The sequence below is a fragment of the Myxine glutinosa genome, chromosome 4 (assembly GCF_964187855.1).
Source record: "Myxine glutinosa chromosome 4, kmMyxGlut1.1, whole genome shotgun sequence".
Lineage (NCBI taxonomy): Eukaryota > Metazoa > Chordata > Myxini > Myxiniformes > Myxinidae > Myxine > Myxine glutinosa.
The window spans coordinates 149,773,318-149,779,317 of record NC_136264.1 but is presented as its reverse complement, the minus strand read 5'-3'; the positions used below and the strand labels follow the sequence as shown (position 1 = coordinate 149,779,317).

Sequence of the window (6,000 nt, the reverse complement as noted above, 5' to 3'; positions counted from 1 at the left end):
CAAATCCAGAATCTGTCGGCATCAATAAATGTGCAGAAAGCCACAAACTGAATAAAATACTAAAATTAATCGACATACAGTGCATTCAGAAAGTATTCAGACCCCCTTCACTTTTTCACATTTTGTTATGTTGCAGCCTTATGCTGAAATCGTTCAAATTCATTTTTCCCCTCATCAATCTACACTCAATACCCCATAATGACAAAGAGAAAGCAGGATTTTAGAAAGTTTTGCAAATTTATTAAAAAGAAAAAACTGAAATATCACATTGACATAAGTATTCAGACCCTTTGCTATGACACTTGAAATTTAGCTCAGGTGCCTCCCATTTCTCTTGATCATCTTTGAGATGTTTCTACACCTTGATTGGAGTCCACCTGTGGTAAATTCAATTGATTGGACATGATTTGGAAAGGCACACACCTGTCCATATAAGGTCTCACAGCTGACAACGCATATCAGAGCAAAAACCAAGCCATGAGGTCGAAGGAACTGCCTGCAGAGCTCAGAGACAGGATTGTGTCGAGGCACAGATCTGAGGACGCCGACAAAAAAAATCTCTGCTGCATTGACGGTTCCCAAGAGCACAGTGGCCTCCATAATTCTTAAATGGAAGTTTGGAGCAACCAGGACTCTTCCTAGAGCTGGCCGCCCGGCCAAACTGAGCAATCGGGGGAGAAGGGCCTTGGTAAGAGAGGTGACCAAGAACCCGATGGTCACTCTGTCTGAGCTCCAGAGATCCTGTGTGGAGATGGGAGAAACTTCCAGAAGGACAACCATCACTGCAACACTCCACCGATCTGGGCTTAATGGCAGAGTGGCCAGACGGAAGCCACTCCTCAGTGAAACACACATGAAAGCCCGCTTGGAGTTTGCAAAAAAGCACCTAAAGGACTCTCAGACGGTGAGATACAAAATTTTGTGGTCTGATGAAACCAAGATTGAACTGTTTGGCTGGAACAGAACAAGGTGTGGAAACATCTCAAAGATGATCAAGAGAAATGGGAGGCACCTGAGCTAAATTTCAAGTGTCATAGCAAAGGGTATGAATACTTATGTCAATGTGATATTTCAGTTTTTTCTTTTTAATAAATATGCAAAACTTTCTAAAATCTTGTTTTCTCTTTGTCATTATGGGGTATTGAGTGGAGATCGACAAGGGAAAAAATGAATTTAAACTATTTCAGCATAAGGCTGCAACATAACAAAATGTGAAAAAAGTGAAGGGGTCTGAATACTTTCTGAATGCACTGTATGTGGGAAAATTACACATACAGACCAGGAATCGAACCCAGGTCCTCTGGTGAACCGTACCAGTGCTCTGCCACCTGAGCTATCTGGGCGACCTTGACCAAGCATGCAATTTTCCCACACATATGATTGCCACTCTCTTTCCTTCAATGCTTCCGGGGCACCATAGGAGCATCATAGGAGCACCAATGGACGCTCACGAGAGAATACTAAAAGCAGAACAAAACTCATCATAAATTAATAAAACTAGAGAGTTCATATAACATGATACTGTTACGGAGTCCTCTACAATCTCCTGGTCTCGGTAACCTCCGAACCCCGAGAGGAACCCCGGCAGAAAGATATATTACCCTGTGTTGAAAATCAATAGTGAAACCACACCAATGATTTATAAATGAATAAAATTGTATGAGAAATCACACACAGGAATAACGGGATAACAGATGGCCATTAAGAGTGCACTCTATATATATCTTATATAAAGTCAGGTAACTCACTGCGCAGCCCGCAAGTGAAAGGACACTCCTCAATGTCTCCATAACTTTTCCCAAGGCGAATGTGATTCACTCCAGCGATCGATGGAACGAAATCCGGTCGAAGCCTGAATCTCGCTCTCCAGTCGATATCCGAAGCGCATACAGTTGGCCTTGGAGATCGCCCCGCCAAACTGTACAAGGGCGCCCTCCAGAGGCGCACCTTCACCGCTCACTCAGCAACCCGCAACGTAATGGGAGACGAAACGGTCGTACACACATCCCCGACAGACGGTGGGATGTTGGTGTGAAGATGACGCGGCAAAACCTTCGTTGGTATCCGAAGCACGGGGTTCAAAATGGCCGACGGCTCTTACTTGAGCCGATTCGACGAGGCGAGGATTCGTCGGAATCACAGCGCCCAAATCTGACTACGCAGATTTCTCCCCCTCCAGCGATACTTCCTATCGCCGGATGTCCTTTCAAGGAACTCAAAATTCCCTCGCAGCTGTCGGTAGACCTTGCTCGTTACGGAGCGCTGACGTCATGCGTCTCCTCCGACTTTGCTCGCGCCGCTTCTTCCTCTTCATCTCTTCCGGGTCGGTTTCCTGTATCATTTAAAGTTAGCCTTTTTAACTTTAGATAATCGGTCCTGATTAATAAACCTTTTGAAGATAATAATAGTACCTAACATCAGAACTACGTCAAGTGGGTGAAAACCACAATAACGGAAGTTACGAATCCGTAACAATACCCAGCATAGTGTTCAAGTACAGTATACTGCATACTTCAATTTTAATAAAACGATGACTTTAAAGATCGTTTCAAAAAAAAAATCTGGAAGTTTATCGCTACTGAAGCAGTTTTATACTCCACAACTCTACAATTTTATACACTGTAACAAGACGACGTTGAATCACAGTTTGGTGGATGGAGGCTTTATTGATCACCATAGAACGCAACGTCAATCGGCATCAAACGAAGCCATAATCAGCGACCTATTCTTCACCACAATACTGCGCCTTCTAACATGCACCACCCACTTCCCAGGGACTGTGCATGACAGCTCCTACTACATATACCACTCTATGGAAGTATTATGAAGGCGATTTGTGATCTAGTGTTCCAAGTATATAATCCATTTTAAGTGAAGGTTTAAAGTCAGGTAGATAAATTAAATCCGGTTTTATCGCCGTTTTACCCCCCAATGTCTATGACATGATACTGTTGGGGGGAGGGCTGGGATAGTGTGTGGCGAGATGTAGGATGTTGTGTGGTTGGGGTGGGGAGGGGGTTGAAAGGGGAGGTTTGTGTCCTTTATGATGTCCTTAAAAACAGTAAGTTTCCTGTTTGGAATGATTTTCAATTTTGTTTGACTGCCAAGTAAGCACACAGGGTAACAATATTATCTCAAAGTGCTGGAAAACAGCAAACTTGTCTTCCTATTCATGTTCCAATTCGTGTTCAATATATAACATTCAATTTGAACAAGTAGTTCCTCAATCATAAACTAAGAGAGACAGACAGACAGATGGACAGACATGAACCAATTCCTTTACCCTGCTTTTTGCTTCATGTGCATGGAGTCATCTATAAACACAGGGGCAATACCCCTGGCGCTCACCAGGTAGAATAAACAGTATACTGCACTGACTAAAGGTATTTTAAACCAATTTCAATGGTTGCAAGAGGACAGGGCAGCATGTAGAATCATAAAAACATACCTATTTTGGGGGCCAACCCCCCTCTCCCCCCTACCCCTTCACCCCAACACTCAACCCCGTATACCTCCTAAGACCCCAATTTTTCTAATGCCTTGAACAAACGTTGGTGCATCACGGGTGATGAAGGTTGTGCTGAAGTTTCATCGAAATTGCATGTGTAGTTTCTAAGAAGAAAGCAAATACCTATTTTGAGAGGCAACCCCCCTTGTAGACGCCCAAAAGGGCAGTTTTTTTTAATGCCATGAACAAAATTTGGTACAGCACGGGTGGTGAAAGTTGTGGTAAAGTTTCATCGAAATTGTGTGTGTAGTTTCAGAGAAGAAAGTAAATAACTATTTTTGGGGGCCAAACCTGGATCCCCTGGTAGACCCCTTAGACCCCGATTTTTTCAATGCCGTGAACAAACTTTAGTCACAACACAACAAATATCATTTGTGCCAAGTTTGGTCACAATCCCTTCAGCGGTTTCGGAGAAGAAATTACAAGTGTTTACGGACTGAAGAGACGCGCCATCGCATAAGCTCCCCTGAACTTTGTTCCAGGTGAGCTAAAAATAGGGGTAACACCCCGAGACGCTCACCTGGTGAAATGAAGCAGTATACTACACTGAGTAAAGGTATATTAAACAACATCATGGTATTTTAAACCAATTGCATTGGTTGCTAGAAGACAGGGCAGTATGTAACATAGAATCATACTAGCATCATCATAAGACTTCTAAAACAAAAACAATGTGACTGTGTCGCCAATATGCCTCCGCATAGTCCCACAATGGGTAGATGCCATCACTCTGCATATGTATGGGTAGGGGATCACGTTTGTGAAGTTTCGTATTGATCGGATAAGGTTCGTTTTTCTATCCAATATGGCTGCCAAACCATCTGACCTATTACATCATCATTTTCAAACTATATGCAACAGTGCTGTTATGTTAAATTATATTTGTAAAATTTCGCATCAATAGGGTGAACGGTTTCAGAGATTTAATTATTTTATATTTTCCTTCAATCCAATATGGCTACCAAACCATGTGATCTATGATGTCATAAATTTAATATTTCAATACAAATGGGTCATATATCATGTGCATGTAATTTTACATTTTTAGAATCATGAATTCGATTAAAACATTTTTGGCTGATATACCACTTCAGCTATGATGTAATCATCATGTTTTTGTTTCTCATTGGGAGAACTTGACCACGTGCCAAGTTTCAAATTTTTCCATTCAGCGGTTTCCGAGAAATAATTTTTTAATTCTTTGCTTTTAATCCAAGGTGGCTGCCATACCACGTGACCTATGACGTCACAATTATCATAAAAGCATTCTGCATCGGTGTCACTCCTACCCTAAAGTTTTGTCTCAATCGGCCATATGGTTGCTGAGAGAAACGAGGTTTAACCCGTACGGACAGATGGACAACCCGAAAACACAATTGATTTCATAATAAAACAAAACTTAAAATTTAAAACAAAAACATAAAACATTTCACCCGAAAACATAAAACAGATTTGTATACTGATTGTAGACAAAATAGACTGGACGGATTGCTGAGAAATGCGAATGTTTGGTGCATTTTTGGGTAAAAGTTGGGAACCTCACTTTTTAACATAAATGGGGTGTGCTGAATTTGATTAACCCGGTTCCCAAGCCGAATTTTGAGTTTTTGACCTTCTAATTAGCATAAACAAAATGGCCGCCAAATTGCCATTTTTGGACAATATCTTTGAACAAGCATTTATATATCATGTATATACAGCTCTTTTACTTTAACTTCACAACTTTTACCCCAAAATGCACGTAGAAGCTGATACAGTCACGTGAAAAAGTAAGTACACCCCATGTAAAGTTTTGACTTTTTCAACATATTTCAACATACAGCTATTTGATCTTCATCTATCTATAATTCCAGCAATCTCTGTGTGTCTGTCTGTGTGTCTGTGACCGCTGTTTCTCGACAACCACGGGTCCGATATACTTTTAACTTGCCAGGTATATTGCTGGGGACCCGAGGATGTGCCTTTTCAAGGTTTCATATTAATCGGACAATTACTTACCGAGCTATGTCCAAAAAACGATTCAACCAATCAGAGAGCAGCGAACGATCGCGTGTGCCGAACGTGGAGGACACACTCTGCCTCGGATGGCACATTTGAGAGCGTATTCATTTATTTCACGTTTGCAAACTATGTTGGCGTTAAACTATGTTTTACAACTAATAAAAACGAATTTGCGATTCATTCGCTTTCCTGCGCGTTTGTGCACGCGATGGCGATTTCTTTACCAAACTCCGGAAGCCGTTCGCTTTGGACCAAACCATTGCATGTAAATAGAGGGGGGGGATTGTCACCACTCGCAAGCCGTTCGCTTTGGACCAAACCATTTCATGTAAATAGAGGGGGGGGATATAATTTTAGATATAGATATAGTACGGGCATGCCCTAGTTTCAACAATATTAATAGATAAAGGTGATATCATATAACAAATATCATGAAACATTTACATTTTGTAGTCCATTGTATAATTTAAATAAACATAAATGCAAATTCC

The 6,000-nt window shown here is 41.4% G+C and overlaps 1 protein-coding gene across 2 annotated transcripts in view; it reads right to left on the bottom strand.

Annotated features, from left to right (window-relative positions):
* Positions 1-6,000, bottom strand: part of LOC137425381 (transmembrane 9 superfamily member 2) — a 73,531-nt gene that overhangs the window by 53,320 nt on the left and 14,211 nt on the right. The window lies entirely within an intron of this gene.